This window comes from Sus scrofa, chromosome 3, assembly GCF_054392235.1.
Source record: "Sus scrofa isolate SSC_HxYL_T2T_F1_AM1 chromosome 3, Sscrofa_HxYL_maternal_Yorkshire_Landrace_v2.0, whole genome shotgun sequence".
Taxonomy (NCBI): Eukaryota; Metazoa; Chordata; class Mammalia; order Artiodactyla; family Suidae; genus Sus; species Sus scrofa.
Window position 1 is genome coordinate 87,808,702 of NC_139385.1, and position 24,951 is coordinate 87,833,652.

At 39.9% G+C, this 24,951-nt stretch overlaps 1 long non-coding RNA gene across 2 annotated transcripts in view; it reads left to right on the top strand.

Moving 5' to 3' along the window:
• The window catches only part of LOC106509799 (uncharacterized), a 50,450-nt gene that overhangs the window by 8,897 nt on the left and 16,602 nt on the right, over nucleotides 1-24,951 (top strand). Inside the window, exons 3-5 of one of the 2 annotated variants that reach the window (XR_014839713.1) lie at nucleotides 10,609-10,696; nucleotides 11,849-11,922; nucleotides 18,701-18,815. This is a non-coding gene — a long non-coding RNA (uncharacterized LOC106509799). The remainder of the gene's footprint in view (nucleotides 1-10,608; nucleotides 10,697-11,848; nucleotides 11,923-18,700; nucleotides 18,816-24,951) is intronic. The other variant, XR_014839712.1, reaches the window with a different exon arrangement.

Here is a 24,951-nt window from a genome sequence, read left to right on the forward strand (position 1 = left end):
TCAAAAATGTTTAGCGTTAGGACAGACATTGCAATATTACCTGTTTCACAGTGAGTGAATTTTTTAAAGTTTGATGTCTTGGAGTTGGATTGAAGAAGTTTCTCCTAAAGTGACGTTTCCCTGCCTCAACTTCAACTCTTTACATACAGCCCTAGGGGTTTTGCCCTGTTTCAGTGCCTTCTGAATTACCATTTAATTGTTCTTTAGAAAAAAAAAATAGTCTCCCCTAAAATAAAACACAAAAATGCATTTAAAAAGGGAATTTTATATCCTAGAATTGCTTTTGTATTTTTTTCTAATGCAGAGTACATTAAATACATAATAAATTTAAAAGAGTTTGGTTGGATACATGCTCCTAAATCATCTCTACCCCACTTTGGGCAGCAATGACCAAAGGTCATCTTAAATCTGTTCAATATGCCATGTTCTAAACAAGTTCTACTTAATATATCAGCCTGCCAAGTACTGTTCAACAAATATCACACACTGAACACAAAGAGGCATTTGGCAGAGAAAGAAGTGAACACTAACGATTAGGAAAAAATAAACACTAATTTTAGGAAGAAATCACTAATGTCTTATAATTCAGTGTTGGGATTTCAAGTGGGATTTTCTCTTGTAAACCTGTAACTGCAAACTTGTTGATACTGGTGAGCTATGTGACACCTCCATTTTACTGCATTTTGAAATATAATCACTACAATTTTAGACATTGGTAAGGCCTAGCTGTTAGATAATAATGAGCAATTTTTGAAAAATAGACTAGATTCTATAAAAATGACAATAATTTCTCATAAAAACCTTCAAAACTCTGAAATCTGAAACTCTTGTGCTTTATATTCCAGGGAAGGAAAACACAAATGCTTCTCCTTTGGACATTTTTTCCCCCAATTTATTCACCTCTCTACTTGCTCCTCTTTAGAGATTCTCCCTAAGGGGAAATCAAGTGCCAGAAGAACCCTTTAATACCTTCAGGCACTGTAACCTCTAGATATTACTCTCGAAGTTGGAAAATAACAAGTCTTTGTTGAAAGGTATACCTGAAAGAACTAAAGTAAACAGAAAGATGTCAAAAGCAGAGGATTATTTTCTGTTACCATTTGATTTTGTCTGAATTTTCTGTTGTGTAGCTTAGAGGTTAAAGCACTTAATTCTTTTTTTTTTTTTTTTTTTTTCTTTTTAGGGCCGAACCCGCCACGTATGGAGGTTCCCAGGTAATCAAAGCTGTAGCTGCCGGCCACAGCCACAGCAACGCCAGATCTGAGCCGAATCTGCAACCTACACCACAGCTCACAGCAATGCCGGATCCTTAACCCACTGAGTGAGGCCAGGGCTCGAACCTGCAACCTCATGGTTCCTAGTCAGATTCGTTTCTGCTGTACCACGACAGAGGCTCCTAAAGCACTTACTTCTTTCTCCATTGGCCAGGCAACTTTTGGAAACACTTTCTCTAGTTCCCTGGTTCCACATTTGTTTTTTCTGTGTGGCATTGCACACTGAATTTGCAGGGTAAGAGGCAATTTGTACACATTTTTTTTCTTTATGTCTACTAGTGGTTACAAATCTCAGCAAACCAAATGCCACTCACTGGAAGCCTTTATTCTGCTTTGTTTTGCCCTAACTATGGAATTAAGTTGAAATAATAATTTATTGAAACAACATAAACACCTGACCATCTTCAAAACCAAGAAAAATCAAAACCAAAAAACATGGCTTAGCCCAACCAGAATGCTTAAGAACTTGAAAACCACAGAACTGGAAATGGGTAGTTATGGCTCTTTTAATAACTGTCATTTTACTGTGATTCTAAATCAGTATCCCAGCACAATGAGGTATGGTTGAGTTTCAAATGCTCTGGAAACCACTGCTTTGAAGGTCAAATGGCCATATTTAAGTTCCCAGCTATCCTGCTCTACCTACAATCCTTTGCCGTAGGGGACCAACCACATTCCCCAGCTTGGTAAGGACCAAATGCTCCCAGCCAGTTGGTTCCCTGACTTGTGATTCTGTACCTGGCAGTTACCATTTTTTTCTTCTCCTGGAGTATTTAACTCTCTTCGGTTTTATATTTTGGCATTTCTATGGCAGGTGGCCTCTTTTATTCTGTGTTGACTTGGAAAAAATATTACATATTTTCAGATACTCTTATCTGCTAAGTGCTTAGGGCTTATTTGTTTGAGATGCTCAACCAATGAGCCTTCCTCAGTGCTTATAGCTTTTTACCCCAGGAGGGAAGAGTGTGGATTTGTTTCAAATTTCTCTTCTTTTTACTTGCTTTTTCCTTTCTGATGAGTCGGTATTTTGTTCTGCTGACACAGATGGTTAACTCCGTACCAGAGAACCGATTAAAAACATTTTCTTAAAAATATCTATTCCGGGAGTTCTCATTGTGGCTCAGTGGGTTAAGGACATAACATAGTGTCTGTGAGGGTGGGGGTTCGATCCCTTGCTTCCCTCAGTGGGTTAAGGATCTGACGTTGCCACAAACTGAAGCATAATTCATGGATGCAGCTCATAGCCAGTGTTTCTGTGGCTGTGGTGTAGGCTGGCAGCTGGAGCTCTGATACCACTCCTAGCCTGGGAACTTCCATATGCTGCAGGTGCAGCCATAAAAAGTGAAAAAGAAAGAAAAAAAATACAAAGACTATTTCTATAGCTGGTATTAACCAGCTTTTTTTTTTTTTTTTTGGTCTTTTTGTTTCTTTAGGACCACGCATGTGGCATATGGAGGTTCTCTGGCTAGGGTGGAATTGGAATAGGAGCTGCAGCTGCCAGCCTACACCACAGCCACAGCCACAGCACTATGGGATCTGAGCCACATCTACGACCTTCACCACAGCTCACGGTAACATCAGATCCTTAACCCACTGAGCGAGGCCAGGGATGAAACACGAAACCTCATGGTTACTAGTCAGATTCATTAACCACTGAGCCACGACAGGAACTCCAGCCTATCACTTTCTGTTGATTTGTTTATCAAAATATTTCCACTCCAGTAATTCTAAATGGGCACAGTTACAAAGCTACAAACTTTGCTCTTTTTAGGATGGGCTAGTTCTCACTGCATAATCTCTGATGAACCTGCTACTTTTGAATGATTCTGGAGAACAGTAAACAGTCTTAGAGATTCTATCCCACCTTGTATGTGCCAGAAAAAATGTAAGCAATAGTCAGTTTTGTTCTCATCACTGTGTCTAGGGAACCATTCTCTTGTACAGCAGATTCCCCTCGTGAGGACGCTTTCTTGAAAAACCTGGATAGTTGTCATAGATCTACTGAGAAGCTGCTCAGGTTCGTTGATACTCTATACACTCAGTTAACCCAGATGCCAAGGCCGCCCTCACTATCCTGCCTCTGCTCTCTTGGAAACTTTTAAGAAGACATGAGGTTCAACAGCAGTTTTAGAGTTTACCTGCTTTTCTCACTGTTCCTGACATTTGGGGGGATAGTGATGAAAAGGCAAGTCTGTTGCAAATTTCATAAATCGGTCTTTCCTCTCTGCTTTGCTGTCAGGTTGCCCTTCTCACTAATGTCACCATATGTCACTGTTTGTTCCAGCCAATCCGAGGCTGACTGAAAGCATTTGACTAATTTTGGGGTCCTGCTGCCTGTCACCGGTAAGACTCTGCCAACTTTTTGGTTTGAAACTGTTCTGTTTAGAACAGTGATGTTCAGATGATGTTAATTATCTGTCCTAAACCAGGTCTTTGATGTTTGGGGATAAAATTGAGAATTTACTTTTTGCCTCTAATTTAAGAAAATATTTCACAATTTGAGGAGCATGCCCCACCCCTAGATCTAATATCTTCCTTTACGCCCCCAAACCCTGAGAGTACAAGCTATTATCATCTCCATTTCCCAGATAAAGTTTAAAGTCACACAGCTGTTTGGGATCAAGGGCTGTGTACCAAGTTATGGTATCAACGAAAAAACATCTCTATTAACTGCATCACTTTATTATGCTAAATATTTGGGATGGAGGGCTTGAGAAAACATTTCCTTTCTGTTAGATTTAATTATTTTCTCTTTCTCTTCTATCATCTACTATAAAATCAGAAATATTTAAACCTCTGGAACATATCTCCAGAAGGTTTCACTATTTTCGGTGTCCAGACATTTTGAACTGATTAACCATGCTCTGCGTGAAATGTTTGCTTCTCTGATTTCAAAGTTATTTTTGGTTGTGCAAATAGTATCTATTTTTGAAAGATCGTGCTCAAAATTATATATAGTATAAAAGATGATTGTATAGATTTATTGTCTTTCTACAAATATTTGTTTGGTTCTCATAGATGGTGTGTCTTTTTTGCATTTCAAAAACTATAACACGAACATAAATCAGTTTATGACATTTTATGGCACGGTTTTCAAGGAGATAGCAATTCAAACTTTCCATTTAAAGAGAGAGAAGAAAACTGCTTTCAGGAAATATTAGTTAATCGGCAGGAGTCCTTTTCAGAGCACAGTTACCATGGGATTGAGAAGTATTTGCTAATTATAACAGTGCACTAATTATCTGCTTTTACATCTCATCTTTCTGTCTTTCTGTCTAAATTCACTTCTAATTATATGGTATCCTTTTTGCATATGACATATCTGAAAGTATTGCTTTTATCAGATACGAATTCTTTTACTTGGAAATATTAAAGACATAGTTTCACTTCCAAAATATTTTCTCCTCAGATATAGTGCAATCTTTTGATTGTGGGTTGAATAATCTGTCATAATGGGGGGAGGGAGGGCGGGATCAAGCTTTAAATATTAGACATTTTGTATCTCGCAAAAGGGAATAGCAAAACTAATCAGTCTTGTCATGGTTTCTTTTTTTTTTTCAACGCAGTTAAGCAGACGCAGCCACATTACCCGCTCAGCGTCCCCATCATTGTCATCCTATTTTTTATTACTTTTCAGAATTTCAAACGTTGTCCCTGACAAAAGAGAGTTAAAACATAGTGTAAGAAAGGAACTATCACTGGGTCCTCAGAACCCGTTTTCCTGGGATGAACTGATCATCTGAATTACAAAGGTCGGTTAAAACAACAGGAACAGTAAAAACAACAACAACAAATGTGATTTCAGTTGCTATATTCTGCTTCCCCCTGGGCTTGTAGAGCAAATAGAAACAGGACTCATTCTCTGTGTAAGAGAGTCTCATTCTCTCCCCAAAGCAGGAATTTCATGGGTGGGGGGCATTTATAAATTGAGGGTTTCCATCTTCCACCTTTAGGGGGTCCATAGGCCTTCCTCCCTAACGTGGGCTCCTGCGACAGCAGTTAGTTGGATTCATTTGTGGGTCTGCCCTTTCTCTGACTCCACCCCTGATCATGCTTTATTGATTATGATCTTTAATGCACCCATATTCATTTCAATATTTACTTGTTTTAAAAGAGAGCTTAAAGAATAATTTATAAGCTTTTAAAGAAACATCTGATAGGGTACTTGAAGCTTCTGCAAATACAAACAAAATCTGCTCTGCAGTCTTTAAGTACATATAGATATGTGGATCAAGCAGTTTTAGACCTCGGGCTCCAGCCGGGGCTTGAAGGAAATGGAAGGCTGGTTGGAGCACAAGGAGGAGCAGTGATTGAGGGTTTCCTCTATGCCAGCCATGGAGATAGGTGGCTTTTATAAGCATTCTTTCACTTTGGTAACATCCGAGTCTATTGAGGGTTGTTATAAAAGTCAAATCAGAGCTTTAGAGTTTGATATATCTTTTATGTTGAATTACACGGACCTGAAAACTTGGATCTTCTGCTGCTTTTATGTCCCACCACCACATCATTTACATCCATTCAATTTGAGATGCTCAATCGCCCAGCAAACTAAGGATGCAGCAAGGACTTTGAGAGCTTTACAGGGGAGGGGGGCTCCCTGCAACTGGAGACAGTGCAGCAGTGGAAGAGCTTCTCCATTATTCCACCAGAGACCTCTTTCCCTCCCTCCCACCCCCTGGGCCCTGAAGCTCCTCATCTGGCAATCAGGATGACTTGACCCTATTTTTGATATTCCTCTCAGCCCCAGTGGTTTGTGCATCTTGTATTTGATTATGCTGATGCCAAAGGGTTACAGCTGAAAGGAGGAAGGCAAACTAATTATAAACAGAACTTTCCCACTTAAAATCTCAGGGACTCAAGAGAAATGGTTTACGTATTTTCTCACCCGGACAATCAGAAATGTATTCCTTTGTGGCAGAAGAGACATTGAAAAACAAAACCAAAAACGCTTTTTAATTTTTTCACTTTTCCCATTTAAGTTACAATATGTTATGGAAGTGAAATCGTCCAAAGGGGTGCAGATTAGGGTTCTAATCTCAAACCGCTGCAGATTGGGGTTATTTCTTGACTAGTTGCTGTGTGCTTTGGAATGGGAAACCATCTCTCTCTGGACTTAGTAAAATAACATTAATTCCGTCTCCTTCAGATGGTGTTCTGATGTTTAATCAATGTTCATAAATCTCTTCAAGATCTTCACATGATAATTGTGACATAAAGTACAAAGTATTATTCTTGGAATGGGGTAATTTTATCCAATTAAATCTCCTCTGAGCTATCACCTGGGTAGCAAACATTGTTATTACTTTGCAAATTACTTTGACTTAGGCTTTCTCAGATTCCCTACTCATGAGCAAAAGTCCCATCAGAAGGCTTAGAATATTTAATATTTGCAACATTGACTCTGATGGGACATTACAGCAAAGAACAATGTGGTCTAGTGCTGCACTAAGGGCAGGTCAGAAGGACCTAAATCTCTCTGAGGATGTGTCTTATGCAATGTCATTAGCCCTTCTTGGAGTAGCTGTATAATTAACAACTGGACACAGCACGTCATTAATTTGAATGGGATCAGAAGAGACTTTGAGTGTGAAGCTTGCAGTCAAGTTGGTCTTTGAAATTTGCCCCAGTTTCTAGAGACCAGAGTGTCACGATCCGTTGGTGCCATTTGTTTTTTTATTTATTATGATTATGATTATGACTATTACGTCTGCTTTTTTAGGGCTGCATTTGCGGCCTATGAAATTTCACGGGCTAGAGGTCAAATTGGAGCTGCAGCTGTTGGCCTATGCCACAGCCACAGCCACGCCAGATCCGAGCCTCGTCTGTGACCTACACCACAGCTCATGGCAATGCCAGATCCTTAACCCATTGAGCAAGGCTGGGAATCAAACCCGTATCCTCATGGATATTGGTTGGGTTTGTTACCACTGAGCCACAATGGGAACTCCTGTTTGCCTTTTTAAATGCAGCCAGCCCTTCAAAATCAATTGCCAAACATAGACTTGATAGCCAATGTTTCCTAGCAAGCACTAGAAATTACCTGCCACGTTTTAAATGGACCAATCTAGACACCGCTCTTCATTAATTAATTAATGCATTTATCTTATAAATTATTTATTGATTATCCACATGCCAGGATTTGGATTAAGGATGACAGAGAGAAGTAGGAGGGTGGGGATCCTGAGGTGTGTGATCAGTAGTGTAGCTACCTTCACGGCCTGTTCGTGTATCATTGTAGCTGCTGGTTTTATTTGGGAAATTGTTCTAGAGAGGTATATTGTCACAGAGAACAAACATGACCCCTCCCCACCCCCACCTCTCCATAGCTGGGGTCAATTCATCAGGCATTCTGTGAACTTTTGTTACAGTCAAGGATAAAAGAGGCATTGATGATAATTAACATAGAAAATGTGGGGGAAAGAATAGCTCGTATTTTAGGCCACAAATTTTTGAAGTGTGTATGGTAGGTGAAATGAGAGAATTCCATCAGGTTTAGTGTATGCAACTGCTTAGATATTTGAGTTTTAATTGTCACCTTTTCTATCTGGCATTGCCATGAGCTGTGGTGTAGGTTGCAGATGCAGCTTGGATCCTGCATTGCTGTGGCTCTGGTGCAGGCCAGCAGCTGTAGCTCCAATTTGACCCCTATCCTGGGAACCTCCATATGCCGAGGGTTCGGCCCTAAAAAAAAAAAAAAAAGCAAAAAGAAATAATAATAATAATAATTGTCACCTTTTCTTCTTTCCCGCAAACCCTTCTGATTATGTCCAAATTGCAGTGACTTTTAAAGATTGCCTAAGGACACTAGGAAGTTAAAGATTGAATTATCAAAATGGTACTGAAAAAGAAAGAAATTCTCAATCAATCAAAAGGGGAAAAAAATCTATAATTCCACCATCCAAACATAGCCAATAACAATTTCTTTCTTCAGATATATGTTTTTAAAGAATTATGTGCTTTTGCTTTCTATTACATATCTTACAGATTATTACATATTATATCTATTCTTAATGCCTGCCTGACATTACAAAGCCTAGGTATACCGTACTATAAAGTACCACCTATTTTTGGATATTTAGTTTGTCTCTAGTTTTTTTTACCGCTATTGTAAATTAAGCTGCAGTGCATTGTGTGTGTGTGTGTGTGTGTGTGTGCGCGCACATGTGTATGCATGTAGACTTCCCTACACTTTTTAGATAGATCTGGAAGTTAGAATTCTAGGTCTTTAAAAGATAATGTATTTTGGGTGGGAGGATGTGCTTGGGTTATGGGATGGAAATCCTGTGAAATTGGATTGTTATGATCATTATACAACTACAGATGTGATAAATTCATTTGAGTAATAAAAAAATAAATAAAAAATAAAAAAATAAAAGATATCGTATTTTGTATGGCTTTAAAGATTTTTTTGCTGAATTACATGTCAGCATTGGATACAATGATTCAAATATTCTCCCTACCAAAATTCGTTGGTAAAAAAAGAACCCTTATTTTTAAAATTGCATTTTTTATTACCTGCAAATTTGAACCTGTCACTGTGGAGTAGTTCTTGCCCTTCCTTGTTGAATTGTCTATTTACCTTTTCTGTGAATTTCTCTGTTAGGTATATTGCAGCTTTGAAATTCAGAATCCTCTTTCTCATATGGAAAAATGTATGAAGCCAATATGTATGGTGTTTCTGAATAAATATTAATGAAATTTAAAATGCTGATGAAAATAAAAAAAGCAATTAGAAGCAGATATGTCATAATTACATGTGTGGTTGAGTATAGCTAACAGGAAAAAAATATTTATTAGTGTGATTGTAAGATGGTGAATAATATTTACTTTCTTTTTTCTGCTTTTCTATATTTTGGAAGTTTCTTTTCTTTTCTTTTTTGGCTTTTTTTAGGGTTGCACCTCCGCATATGGAGGTTCCCAGGCTAGGGGTCAAATCAGAGCTACAGCTGCCCGCCTACACCACAGCCACGGCACTGCCAGATCCGAGCCACATCTGTGAACTACACCACAGCTCATGGCAATGCTGGACCCTTAACCCACTGTGCAAGGCCAGGGATCGAACCCACAACCTCATGGTTCCTAGTCAGATTCGTTTCTGCTGCACCACGACGGGAATTCCGTATTTTGGAAGTTTCTAAAGTGAATTGCACTATTTTTTAAAATCAGAAAAGCATTTATTTGTAGATCTGTCTTTTCTGTCAACTCACTTTTTTTTTTTAACTTGGACATTTTTAAGACATGGAGTTTCACTAAAACTGGGGGAACTATCTATACAAGTTTAGAATCTATGGGCAAGTAAAAAAAGCCATTTCTGGAATATTCTTTCCTTTGTGAAATCAACAATTTCTAAACAGATAAGAGGTGACCAGATGGATTCCTCTGAGTAGGTGAGGGATATTCAAAGTGAATTTTCCTGTGACTGAACATGTGGAATAAAAGCTTCTCCGCTGCTGCTGGTGCCACTTTCTGGGCTGTTCTGAGACTTTGCATAGTAATGTGACTTCTTTGCCCAGAATGTTTACAGTGACAAGTTATCAAGGGTGAGAAGGGTACACAAATTATAACTGGATGTCCACTTTCTAAAAGTTTGTCCTTGGAGTTCCTGTCCTGGCTCAGTGGTTAACGAACCCAGATAGGATCCATGAGGGTTCATGAGGGTTTGATCCCTGGCCTCCCTCAGTGGGTTAAGGATCTGGCATTGCTGTGAGCTGTGGTGTAGGTCGCAGATGTGGCTCGGATCTGGCTTTGCTGTGGCTGTGGTGTAGGCCAGCAGCTGCAGCTCCGATTAGACCCCTAGCCTGGGAACCTCATATGCCATGGATGTGGACCTAAAAAAACAAAAGACCAAAAAAAAAAAAAAAAAAAATTAAAAAAATTTAAAAATAGTGAAAATTTGTCCTTCATTTAAAATACTTTTTTGGAGTTCCCGTCGTGGCGCAGTGGTTAACGAATCCGACTAGGAACCATGAGGTTGCGGGTTCGGTCCCTGCCCTTGCTCAGTAGGTTAAAGGATCCGGCGTTGCCGTGAGCTGTGGTGTAGGTTGCAGACGCGGCTCGGATCCCACGTTGCTGTGGCTCTGGCGTAGGCCGGTGGCTACAGCTCCGACTAGACCCCTATCCTGGGAACCTCCATATGCCGCGGGAGCGGCCCAAGAAATAGCAACAACAACAACAACAAAAGACAAAAGACAAAAAAAAAAAAATAAAAAATAAAATACTTTTTTGGGGGCACAAGTAAACAAATTTCCATATTTGGTCAATGCAAATAAAGAAATCTATGGTTTGCAAAAGCATATCGAGGAGACAAACTTTTGACTCTCTCTCTTGGTTACAGGAAGAGTAACAGCGGAAGCCAGATCCTCCTGACCCCCACTCTCAGCTGGTAGCAAGACATACCTGACAGTGCTAAACTCTGACTGCAGGTAAATGTCGGAGAGAAATTAAAACAATCTCTTGGATGCTGAACTAAAAAAAAAAGTCTCAGTAAAGACTGATTTCCAAGAATGTTCCAGGTGCAAATATTTTAGAAATTCCTTCAAATCTACAGGGTAAATAGGAAATGGTGCAAAGAGTTTCTCAGAAATAATAAATTCACTCCTTCTCAATAGTGTACACATTTGTCCTCCACATTTTAATAGCTGGCTCTCCACGAGAGTACATTTAAAAGTTAGGATGTTGGTCTTTATCTTCCAGATAATGTTCTTGAATGAGGCAGAGGGGAAGGGCCCTTTTTGTGCTTTGGGTTTATAGAGCTTACAAACCAGAGGAAAGGCAGACGTGTCCGGGTTTAGGGGATAATGGTTAACACTCTTGCTCACTCCCAAACCTCTGGGTTAGGGACCAATGGAAAGATCCACACAGGAGCATTGTGGAGAAATATCAGCTTTGGGAGGGGGGAAGCTGATTGGAAAACAGGCTTACCTCCAGGCTGGCTAATACCCATCTCTCCTATCTACTTAAACCAACTCCCAAGTAAAGGCTTCCCAAACCACTGCATAGGTGTGTGAGTCCTGAGCACAGGAAAGCAAGAGAAAAGACTGAGCCTCCAAGCTTGATTCTTTTTTCCCCTCTAGAGTCCCACTGATCAGGAAAACTGATATTTTTCAGAGAAAGAAGAAAGGAGGCAGAGAGGGAGACTTTGGAAGATTTTCTTCCACACTTTGACTTCATGAGCATGGAAGCTCCCCCTTCTATGGAAATGAATAGGAATAAGGAATTTCTGTCCTCACAAATAAATTCAGTGAAGGAATGATGAAAAGTAAAGATTATATGGATCCGAGGCATGAGTGGGAGCCCCCTAGGGGAGGGGGGTAAATTGTCATTCTTAGGCTGTTGGGAAGAAGTTGGCAGGGTATTTGCAAGATGATAACACTTTTGGGCTCCCAGAACTTGAAAACAAACAACAGCCAAGAAATCTCTGCACCACTCCTTAAATAAGATTGCTAAAGTATGTGAAGACAGAGGTCCTGGGGATCTTGAGATACAGATCCCATCTCACCCTTCTGGATCCAGAACTCTAGGGAACTGCAAGAGTACTTTTCTCAATAACTCATGCTTGTACCCTTCCTTTGCAGGGAAGCTGATGGGGCGGTGTGATCCATTAAGGGAAGAAAAACCCCAAAGGCCCTTCTAGAGTGTCATTTCCATGGTGAGTGAGTGACACCCAAATGGGAAGAACCATCAGGACTGGCAGTTGTGCTTTTCTCTGTTTGGCCAGAAGATGGGCAGTGGCTCAGAGCAGGATCACTCAGAGGTAGTAAAAGAGAAAAGAAGTACAATAAAGACCTCTCAGGATATTAATGGTCCAGAGAAGAGCCGACCCAAAGCCCTCGCAGGTTTCTTCAAATCTCCACTGAAGGGGGGAACTGAATGAGGAAGAGAAGGGCACTCTTTGTACTAATGCCTAAGGTTTTGCCTATTTAATCATCCTTCCTCCAATATTCGTTCATGAAACAGCCTCCAGGGATGGGAAAGGAATTGGAGCTGCTGTTTGGATGGGGAGGGTTGAAGCTGGGGAAGAAATTTTAGGGTCGTTTCTTTCTGTAGAAGTGGTTATCTTCTCTTCCTTGCATTAAGGGGGAAAAAGATCCAAAATTCATGACCACACCCCCAAAAAAGAGGATAAACTTCTAACTAGGAAAGCGAATCCAAGTAAGGAGATTACAAAAGAAGAAAACAGAAACCATCAACTCATCATAGTTGACGAGCCTCTGTTCAGTTCATTATCTCCCAAAGATGAGAGATGTTCGAAGTCTAGAACAGAAACCCTTAACATACAGACTTCAGACCAAAGAGAATCTACAAACAAGTCCCACATGAGAAGGTGTGGGAGCCATTGAGAATCTCATTTGCTGTATCCTAACCAAAAGAGAGTCTGCATAAATTTATACTCATCAAATGACAGTAATCTGGACAAAAGTTAGCATCTATTAAAAATACTGTCAGAAAGAAAGAAGGAAAGAGACACAATAGGTTAATGATAACAGAAATCAAGTCTGGGAGTTTCTGCTGTGGCTCAAGGGGATCAACAATGTGTCTCTCCAGTGGCAGGGAAGTGGGTTCAATTCCTGGCACAATAGATTAACTGCAGCTGTGGTACAGGTTACAGCTCTGACTCAGATTCGATCCCTGGCCCAGGAGTTCCATATACCACAGAGTGGCAAAAAAAAACCCAAAAAAACAAACAAAAAAAAAAAACAAAAAACAAGTTTGGAGAACAAAACACTCCAAGAAATAGAAACATATTTTTGTTTGGAAGTACTACAAACTGTCAAAGAAACTAAAGGGAATATTAGATCTTTGAAACAAGCCATCAAAGTGTACAATAGTATTACAAAAAAATAGTATTACAAGAAAAAAGAAAATTGAAGAGTAAATAAAATAAAGGGAGACCAGCATGAAAAAAACCTTGAAATTCTACAAGTTGTCTCACATATCAGTTGGACAAAGATGAAAAAATGACCAAACAAGAGAAAAAAAAGAAATAAAGACAATGCAAATTACATTTTAATTCGGTTTCTAATCTTTATTTTATTATATTTAAGTTATTTTTTTCTCTTGATGACCTGTTTCTGTAACTGGAAACTTAGGAACAGAATTTCTGTTGTTAAAGTTCTAAAAGTTCCTCAACCCCCCCACCCCACCCCACCCCCGCGCCACAAAAAAAGTCCTGGAGCTGTGATGTAGGTCACAGACACGGCTCAGATCCTGAGTTGCTGTGGCTGTGGCATAGGCCAGCAGCTATAGCTCCAATTCGACCCCTAGCCTGGGACCCTCCATGTGCCACGGGTCCGGCTCTATAAAGACAAAAAACAAAACAAAACAAAACATCCAACATTATTAATCATCTAAACCTCATCCTTTGGATTTTTTTTTTTTAACTCATTCAGTATCTGTGTCTTTAGACTAAAAATTTTATTCATATAGAACAATTTCAGAGGAGTTTAATCTGTGGGCTGGGACAATTGTGTAGTGATAAAACAGTTGTGTTCCAATTTTTTCCTAGTGCTTTAAGGTTTTCTTGAAAGTGAGTGATTATTCAGTTTGCTCTCCACACCACTCACAATGCCATGCCCCTAAGCAAACTGCTACTTTGCATATCTGTGAGCTGTAATTCAACCTGGGTTCCCTCTGACCTGGGAGCAGCCAGGAGTAATTGGAATCTTTATTTTATTTATTTATTTATTTATTTATTTATTTATTTATCTTTTCTATGGCTGCTCCTGAAGCACATGGAGGTTCCCAGGCTAGAGGTCTAATTGGAGCTGCAGCCGCCTACCTATGCCAGAGCCACAGCAACACCAGATCCAAGCTGCATTTGCAACCTACACCACAGCTCACAGCAATGCGGATCCTTAACCCACTGAGAAGCAAGGCCAGGGATCGAAGCCGCAATCTTATGGTTCTTAGTCGGATTCATTAACCACTGAGCCAGGACGGGAACTTGAGTCTTTGGTTTAGAATACAGGATTTAGAACAATAGCGAACCAAAGGAGACACAGGAAGAGAGGAAAAAGAATCCTGCCCACCACTAGAAGCTAAAAAGACCTTGAAATTTTCAGTTTCCAGTTTGCAAACCAGATAGGAAAGAAACGGAAACATGAGGTCATAGAATTTGAAAGCTAAAATAGCTTAGATCATAGAACTTGAAAGCTAAATAGTCTAAGACGCTCTCTAGTGCAGGTGAACCCTCTTACCTACAGATGAGGAAACAGCCCCCCCCCAAAGCCAACGTAGCCAAGAACCACTTATATGGATAGCAGCTAAACCAAAAGTACTATTTTTTTTTTTTAATTGGCTTTCCTCTTTGAGGAAAACAAGAAACAATGAGTTGAAAGAAGTGGCGTTCTTTGCTAAACCATGAAAGAGGATGGAGAAATAGAGTTTGGAAGCAATCCAAGTGTTTTGTCTCTTTTTATTTAAATTATGATTCTCCGAAAGTCAAGGCACTGATAAGATAGAATATACAGCAAAACAAAAGCTGAGGAGAAGGAGAGGGATGTTTGGGAAGATCAGTTCTCCTTCTCTTTTCTCTCTCAGTCTCTTTCTTTTGTGTATGCATTTTGCAACCATCAGCCTTTCCACTGCCTCACTCCAACAATGGGAGGGGGTTGCTTCTGTAGGGAGGAGATTGTAGAAATAAGCAGTTTCAGATTGAACGGATGCCTTCCCATTTGGTTAAAAACACAATCTGGGGATGTTTTCATTTACATGTATTACATAAAATGCCTTATTGAGGCATAGGGTGAAGCTTTGAAGTCATATACTCTGAGTTGTTGTCACTCATCAACTCTACGATTTTGCTTAAGCGTCTCAAACTCTGTGCTTCAGTTTGTTCATCTGTCAAATGGATAGGATTGTGGTTGGAGCCACCACATAGGCTTATTAGTGCACAATAATGTAGTAAGTACTAACTGATAAATAACCTAATACATGTTTGCTTCAATTCTGGGAGCCTGGAACAACAAACAAAAGTAATAGATTCACGTGATCTACTGTGATTGTGTTAAAGGATCATGAAGAAGGGGTGAAATGACATCTAAAAAGTGTCAGTGGGCTCCCAGACGCAAAAGTAGTGAACCCTTTTGCTGAGCCTTCTTTCTCTGAATTCCATTTTACTTATCATTCAAAACTGACTCCATGAGGAAGGAGGTGGATTGATTTACACTGTATAGATCTGGTCTTGAACTTCTTGTCTCTTTTCCGTTTGCCTTCACTTGACAAATAGCCACAACAAAGAATGCCCATCTTATGTACTTCACACTTATACATAAGGGCAAAAATTAGATGCTATACACGAATATGCATTAGCAAGTATATGGCAATTTATAGAAATGGAGGTAAGATGGTTATCATACTCTGATACAGTTCACTGATTCTTGGTTTTGAGTACCCAATGGGAACAAAAGACCTAGAACACAGGACCATTTGATAGACGACTTTTTCCTGAAGTTACCTGATAATACAATCAGCTATTTGGGGAAGAAGAAAGGTGAAAGGTGGATTCCTCAAGTGTCCAATTCATCTACATAGACCTGTCCTTGAAAATCACACTTAAAAAAATTTTTTTTTTTCAGGGCCACACTTGCAGCCTATGGAAGTTCCCAGGCTAGGTCAGATAGGAACTGTAGCTGTTGGCCTATACCACAGCCACAGCAAGGCCAGATCCGAGCCGCTTCTGTGACCTATATACCACAGTTCATGGAAATGCATGATCCTTAAGCCACAGAACGAAGTCAGGTATCAAACCCACATCCTCATGGATACTCGTCGGGTTGGTTATCACCGAGCCACAACGGGAATGACACACACTATTTAAAAGTCAGCTTTATTGAGATATAATGGACATACAAAAAAGAGCATGTATTTAAAATATATTTAAGAGCATGTATTTAAAATTCGATCACTTTTGACATGTGTATAGATCTATGGAACCATCACCACAGTCAAGAATAAATACATCTATCACTCTCAGAAGTTTTCTCATACTTCTGTGTAATCCCTTCTGATCCAGGAAAACACTGATCTACTTTCTGTGGCCATATATTGGTTTACAATTTCTAAACTTTTATGGAAATGTAATCATACATTATATGCCCCTTTTCCGTCTGGCTCATTGATAGAATTATTTCAAGACTCATCCACATTGTATCTTTATTCCTTTTTTATTGATGAGCAGTATTAGGAGGCTCCGTGGTGCAATGGATAGCACATTGGACTTTTATTGATGAGTAGTATTTCTTTTCTTTTCTTTTCTTCTTTTCTTTTCTTTTCTTTTCTTTTCTTTTCTTTTCTTTTCTTTTCTTTTCTTTTCTTTTCTTTTCTTTTACTTTTGCCTTTTAGGGCCACACTTGCAGCATATGGAGGTTCCCAGGCTGGGGTCTAATCTGAGCTACAGCTGCTGGCCTACACCACAGCCACAGCAACATCAGATCCAAGCCGCGTCTGTGACTTACACCACAGCTCACAGCAACGCTGGATCCTTAACCCACTGAGCGAGGCCAGGGATTGAACCTGCAACCTCATGGTTCCTAGTTGGATTCGTTTCTGCTGCACCACGATGGGAACTCCGGATGAGCAGTATTTCTACACAACATTTTGTTTATCCTTTCATCTGTTGATGGACGTTTGAGTTATTTCCAGTTTCGAGTTGTTATAAATAAAGCAGCTATGAGCCTTTGTGTAAAAGTCTTCATATAGGCAAATGCTTTCCTTTCTCTTGGGTGAATACCAAGGAGAAGAAAGACTGAATCCTATGGTGTGTGCATGTATTTAACTTTTTAGGAAACAGCCAAACTATTTTCCTAAGGGTTTGTTCCATTTTACATTTCCATCAGGAGTACAAAGGCTCAGGCTTCTCCACATCCTAGCCAGCACTTGGTATTGTCAGTCTTTTTAGTTTTAGTTATTCTGCTAGGTGTATGGTGGAATCTCACTGTGGTTTTTATTTGCATTTCTGTAACTACTAAAGACACTAGGTATATTTTCATGTGCTTATTGATTATTTTATTTTATTTTTTGTCTTTTGTCTTTTTTTTAGGGCCACACCCGTGGCATATGGAGGTTGCCAGGCTAGGGGTCTAATCAAAGCTACAACTGCTGGCCTACACCACAGCTCACGGCAACACTGGATCTTTTAACCCACTGAGTGAGGTCAGGGATCAAACCTGCAACCTCATGGTTCCTAGTTGGTTTCATTTCCGCTGTGCCGTGACGGCAACTGCCCTTATTGGTTATTTGTATATCTTTATTGGAGAAATGTCTATTCAAATTTTTTGTCCACTTTTAAATTGGATTATTTGTTTTTATGGTTGAGTTTTAAGATTTCTTTATATAGTCTAGATATAACTTCCTTATCAGATACATGATTTGCAAATATTTTATCCTACCCTCTGGTTGTCTTTTCATTTTTTTGCACAAAAGTTTAACAAAGTTTTATAAAATCCAACTTTTCTACTTTATCCTTGTTGCTTATGGTTTTGGTGGCACACCTGAAGAACCACTGCCTAGGAATTCCCGCTGTGGCACAGTGGGTTAATGATGCGGCTTGTCTCTGTGACATTGTTGGTTCATTCCCTAGCCCATGGGTTAAGGGTCTAGAGTTGCCACGCTGTGGTGTAGGTTGAAGATGTGGCTTTGATTTGAACCCTGACCTAGGAACTTCCATATCCCCTGAGTGCAGCTGAAAAAAGGAAAGAAAAAATATTGCCTAATCCAAGGGCATAAAGATGTTCTTTGCTAAGAGTTTTATGGCTATAAAATATAGTTTTTGTTTTAGATTTATGATCCAGATGAGTAACTTTTTGTTAATTGTATGATATGAAGTTTGGATTAAAGTTCATTTTTACATAAGACTAATCAATTGTTCCAGCAACGTTTGTTGACAACAGCGTTTGTCCACTGAGTTGCCTTTGTACCTTGTCAAAAATCAGTGGTCCATGTATGTGTGGACCACTGAACTCTTTATTCTGTGATCCATTTGGCTACCTCTACATGACTGCCATATTGTTTTGATTTCAGTGGATTTACAATAAAACCTGAAGCCAAGTAGAGTTAGCCGTCTGTTCTTTTTTAAAATTGTTTTGGCTCTTCTAGGTATTTTGTATATCTATATAAATTTTCAAACCAGATTATCAGATTTTACAAAAAAAGCCTAGTGAGATTTTAACAAGAATTGTGTTGATCTATAGATCAGTTTGGAGAAAATTGGTCTCTTAACAATACTGGGTTTCTCAAACCATGAATACAGTATATATATCTCTTAATTTATTTAGGTCTTTAATTTCTCTCAGCAATATTATGTAGTTTTCAGTATTAGCTCTTCTTCATCTTCTGTGTGATTTATCCCTGAGTTTTTCATATCTCTTGCTTTTAAAAAATAGACATTATATATGTTTATAATTAATATATGAATAATGTTTTCCTAGGAATCTACATGAAGCTAAACATATGTCACACTGATATTTCCAGCTCTAATCCATTACCACATAGACCATTCTGGCCTCCTCCTTTGTTCATCTGTAAACTCCTACTCCAACAACGGTGAGACCCAAATTTCCCATTTACTAAATTATTTAATTCCAATATAATTGGATTGATAGGAATATCGGAATTTTTAACCAATACCTATGTTGGAAATATCTTTATCAGCGAGAGTACAGGGCTCATGTGCATTTTCTTTTGCCTTTAATTTTACATGCTGCATTCCTTTTCAGAATTACTTAGGTTAGCTTCTATATACCCCCATCTCTCTCAGTGAGCTATTTTTTTTTTGGGGGGGGGTGCACCTATGGCATGTGTAAGTTCCCAGGTCAGGCATTGAGATGCTGCCCCCCTCCCGACACACACACACAGCAGTAACAAGGCTGGATCCTTAACCTGCTGAGCCAGCAGGGAACTCTGAGTGAGCTCTTTTCATACATTTTCCAGCGTAGTCAGGTTCTTTTATCATAGTCTGATTCCCATCCTAAGATGCTGAACCTTTCAAATGATTGTTTTTTTTTAACTTTAGTGCATTAAGGTTCACTTTTTTTGTGTCTTTTTGTCTTTTCTAGGGCCGCACCCATGACATATGGAGGTTCTCAGGCTAGGGGTTCATTAGGAGCTGTAGCCACCAGCCTACGCCACAGCCACAGCAACTCGGGATTCAGGCTGCTTTTGCAACCTACACCACAGCTCACGGCAACGCCAGATCCTTAACCCACTGAGCAAGGCCAGGGATTGAACCTGCCATCTCCTGGTTCCTAGTCGGATTCGCTAACCACTGAGCCACAATAGGAACTCAAATTTCACTTTTTGTGATGTAAATATCTATGTTTTTACAAATGCATAATATCATATACCTATCCATTTAGCATCATACAAAACAGTCTCATTGCCCTGCAAAAAAAAAAAACCCCTTGCTTCATCGATTGAAACCTCTCTCCTTGGAAACCGTTGATCTATTTACTTTCTGAATGATTTTATCTTAAGATATCATATAGTTGGAGTTTTAGAGTATACAGTTTCTTCAGACTGGCTTCTTTCACTTAGTAATATGCATTTAAAGCTCCTCCATATCTTTTTGTGGCTTAATAGCTTGTTTTTTAAAAATTACTAAATAAAACTCCATTGTGTGTGTGTATCACTGTTTATCCATTCACAAATTGAAAGAAATTTTAGTTGCTTCCAACTTTTTTGGAAATTATGAATATACATACTATAAATATGTCAAGTTTTGTGTGGACATATGTTTTCAAAATATTTTTGTAAATACCTAGGAGCATAATTTTTGGATCATATGGTAAATGTATATTTAACCTTATAAAAAGCTGCCAAACTATCTTCCACAAGTGACTGTACCATTTTGCATTCCCACCAGCAGTGAATGGGAGGTTCTGTTGCTCTCTGCATCTTTGTCAGTATTTGATATGTCAGATTTTTGGATTTTAGAAATTTTAATAGATATGTAGTAGTATCATGTTCTTGCTTCAATTTTCAATTCTGTAGTGGCAAATAATATTGAACATTTTTTCATATGCTTATTGCCATTTGTATATCTTTATTGGTAGTGTGACTGATCATTCGCTGACTTTTTTTTTTTTTTTTTAATTTTGTGGCCATACCTACAGCATATGGAAGTTCCCTGGGCCAGGGACTGTATCCCAGCTGCAACTGAGACCTGTGCCTCAGCTATGGCAACACCAATCCTTTTAACCCACTGCAGCAGGCAGAGGATTGAACCCGCACCTCTGCAGTGACCTGAGCCACTACAGTCAGATTTTTAACCCACTTCATCATGGTGGGAACTCCTGCCCACTTTTTTTTTTTTAATATATAGTGATTTTTATTTTTTCCATTATACTTGGTTTACAGTGTTCTGTCAATTTCTCTTGTACATCAAAGTGACACAGTCACACATATATTTACATTCTTTTTCTCACATTATCCTCCATCATGTTCCATCATAAGTGACCAGATATAGTCCCCTGTGCTGTACAGCAGGATCTCACTGCTTATCCACTCCAAATTCCTGCCCACTTTTTAATGGAGGTGCTTTTTTTCTTTCTTTTTTTTTTTTTTTTTTGTCTTTTTTTGCTATTTCTTGGGCCGCCCCTGCGGCATATGGAGGTTCCCAGGCTAGGGGTCGAATCAGAGCCATAGCCACTGGCCTACACCAGAGCCACAGCAACACGGGATCCGAGCCGAGTCTGCAACCTACACCACAGCTCACGGCAATGCCGGATTGTTAACCCACTGAGCAAGGGCAGGGACCGAACCCGCTACCTCATGGTTCCTAGTCGGATTCGTTAACCACTGCGCCACGACGGGAACTCCTGTTTTTTTTCTTATTGTTGAATTTTAAGAGTTCTTTATATATTTTGAACATAAAACCTTTATCAGATACCTATTTTTCCCAGTCTGCGACATGTCTTTTTCATCTCTTAACAGTGTCTTTTGCCCAGCAGAAACTTTTAATTTTAATAAAGTCCAATTTAACAGTTTTTTTTTTTTTTCATGCTTCATGGAAAATTACCTTGATGCTGTGTTTCTATCATGGTGATTCAGGCCTCACAGAATGAATTGGGAAGTATTCCCTCATTTTCAATTTTCTGGAATAGTTTGTGTTAGAGTTGGTACTATTTCTCCTTAAAGATGTGTTAGGATTCACAAATAAAACTATTTGGGCCTATTGTTATTGGTTAATTTTCTTGTTTGATTTTTATTGGGAATATTTTAACTACAATTTCAGTTTCTTTAATAGAAGGGATATTCAGGTAATCCGTGTCTTGTTGAGTAAGCTTTGGTAATTGTACCTTTCAAGAAATTTATCCATTTGGGAGTTGCCCTAGTGGCTCAGCAGGTTATGAACTTGACATAGTATCTGTGAGGATGTGGGTTTGATCTCTGACCTCACTCAATGGTTAAGTATCCAGTGCGGCCATGAGTTGTAGTGTAGGTCGAAGATGTATTTGTCTCAGATCTGGCGTTGTTGTGGCTGTGGTGTAGGCCGGCAGCTGCAGCTCTGATTCAACCACTAGCCTGGGAACTTCCATATGCCGTGGGTGTAGCTGTAAAAAGGAAAAAAAAGGAAAGAAATTTGTTGACTTATAAAGTTTTTGAATTTGGTGGCATAAAGGTGTTCAAAAATGGTTCCTTATTCCCATGGAGAATAGCTTCCTTCTCATCCTTTCCTTTCCAGGAGACTGTCCTGCCAGCTCTGGCTGCTCGTGCGGCTGGGATTCTCAGCTCTGTTCCCTCCACTCCGAGTCTGCCCTGCTCTGCCCAGGCTTCTCCTTCCTGCACCACAGCCTGGAAACTCTCAGCCCCAGTTCAGAGCTCACTTCGGTTTTCCCTCTCCCTTGAGGACCACTGTCCTTCACTCTTCCATTCTCAATGCCTTGGAACCTGCTGACTTGCTTGCTTTCTCTTTTCCTTTCTTTGCTGTTCTGTTTTTCGGTTTCTTCAAGTAGAAGGATACATTTGGTCCGTGTTACTGCCATCTCGGCTGGATGTGGAAGTCTCACTTGGTTTTTAAAGCCTTAAAATGGTCTATATTTTCACATCAGGTGCTTATATTCCCCTGAATAAACCTGGCTTTTTCAGGTGTCTCTGCCAACAGTTTTCCAAGCTGGTGTGTTGCAGAATCCCCCAGAAAATTCTGATGATGGGATTTTGAGGCGCGCTCGGGAATGTGTCCCCGAGGATTCTGACTGTGGTGCTCTGAGGAACAGACTCTCACAAACCCTGCAACTGTTTTACATATTATCTTTTCTAACTGAAATTCCTGTCTTACCTTTATTGGTGTATTTTATTTTATTATCATTTTTTTTTTTTTTGCCTTTTTAGGGCCACATCCCCAACACATGGAGGTTCCCAGGCTAGCGGATCCAATCAGAGTTACACCACAGCCACAACAACACCAGATCTGAGCCTCGTCTTTGACCTATACCACAGCTCATAGCAATGCTGGATCCTTAACCCACTGAGCAAAGCCAGGGATCGAACCTGCAACCTCATGGATACTAGTTGGGTTCCTTATCACTGAGCCATAATGGGAACTCCCATTCCTGTCTTTCTGTTAAATTCAACTTAACCATCTTCTGGAAAACCCGAGCTTCTCCAGACTGAGTTAGTTACTTCCCTCTTTATGTTCATATATCGCTTTAAAAATATTTTATTTTTTGTTTTTATGTTTATCTATACTCGCTACAGCCCATTGTAATCATTTGTATGTTCATCTCCATCACTAGACTATGAACGCTGTAAGTTCTAAACTGGTGTCTGGCACGCCAGTAGTGCTTAGTATATTTATTTATTTGGGGGGAATGTGTAAATAAAGGCTTGGACGAGGAGGGCCAAGACCTCAAATAAAGTTTCAAGTTTGAAACCTGAAATCCATCTCATCATAGTTCAGTCAGTTCACAGGTCTCAACACTCCCACTAGCACAGCCTTGGGTATTTGTTAAAAAGCAGATTCTCGTTTTTTGAATGTGAACCTGTTCACTGGGGCTCAAGGGCCAGTGTTGAGGCTTGTGTGGGATGTGCTGTAAAGCAGTCTTTCCAAAATCTGGCTGATAATCAGAATCAGATGGGGGGCTTCCAACAACACACATTTTGGGATCCCACCTCCAGTGATTCTGGCCAACTCAGTGTGGGGTAGAAACTAGGAGTCCATATTTTTAAGTCCCCAGGTGAGTCTTAGGATGGATCAGCCGGGTTTGAGAACTACTGGTTTATGGCTATTCTTCTCCAGAGACACAGGTCAACATCAGCTCAGACAAATGTGAAAGTTACAGTTCTATTTCCCAGCCTGAGCCTTGGGTCTAGAAGTTTCAGGGTGTCTCCTGTGTGTATGACTCTGCTCATCAATCCTGATTGAGCAAGTTTAAAGTTTGGTGAGTGTCAAATGAAAATTTTGGTTTCTTTCCCTTCATTCAGGGTTAATTTTAGGCAAACCACTTGATTCTGGGCTTGATTGTGGCTCCCCCCCCCCTTCCCAAGTCTAAGTAAGGTTGTCCCAGCAGGACTGAAAGACCTCACAGCTTTGTTCCTCCTTCCTCATTTCTTGATTGCTTTTGCTGTCTGCTCTTTAGTTTCAGCGGTCTGCCTGTAAGAGCTGCTCAATATTTTGATTTAAACTGCCACAATTTGCTTCTAATGAGGAGAGGAATCGGCACTGCAGATTTCTCCTTACCCCCCTTACCGTTTTCTTGCCACAAGTTTTTCCTTTACCCTCATCAAGATTAAGTAGGCTTCCACATGTAAGTGATATTATATGGTATTTGCCTTTCTCTTTCTGACTTCACTTAGTATGAACATCTCTAGTTGCATCCATGTTGCTTCAAGTGCTGTTGTATTGTTCTTTTTTATGGCTGCGTAGTATTCCACAGACATAGAGAACAGACTTATGGTTGCCAAGGGAGAGGAGGGAGGAAGTGGGATGGGTGGGGAATTTGGGGTTAGTAAATGCAAACTATTATATTTAGAATGGATAGCAATGAGGTCCTACTTTGTAGCACAGGGAACCATATCCAAACTCCTGGGATAGAACATGATGGAAGACAGTATGAGAAAAAGAAGGGTTTATGACTGGTGTCACTATGCTGTACAGCAGAAATTGACACAACGCTGTATTCTAATTAAAAAAAAAACTGTATTCTAATTTACAAAAAAGGTTAAGTAGGGTCTTCCAGTTTCAGCTGTCATCTTTTTCAAAGGGTTTGGGGGCACCGTGGCAGAGTGGGAAGAGGGGGCTAGGGTCTTGACAGTGATAGGGGACCTGGGGAGAAGTGGTTGAAAAGCTGAGGCAGGCAGGTGAACTTTAGGAAATCTCCATCAGCCCCCATATCACAACTGTGCTTGGGTCTGCCCTACTCTCACAGGAGCCCTGTGTCATCAGGGTCAACGGGTGTCAAGGGATGGAGGTAAAACAAGGCAGAAAGTGATTTGATTCCTTCCTCCTCTTTTTCTGGGAAACTCCCTTGCCTCTGCCTTCCGGGACACTTCCATGGGGCAGTGCCCCCTCTTTGCTTTGCTCTGATGTCCAGCCCGTGGCCTTATTTTACTCCTGTAAAATAAGGGTTAACCACCTTCAATGTATATGGATCAGATCCATGGCTTCATTGCTCACAATATCTACCATGATTTTGGGAGAGGGGATCATTTGGAGGAGTTTGCCAGCGGCTTCGAGTAGGGG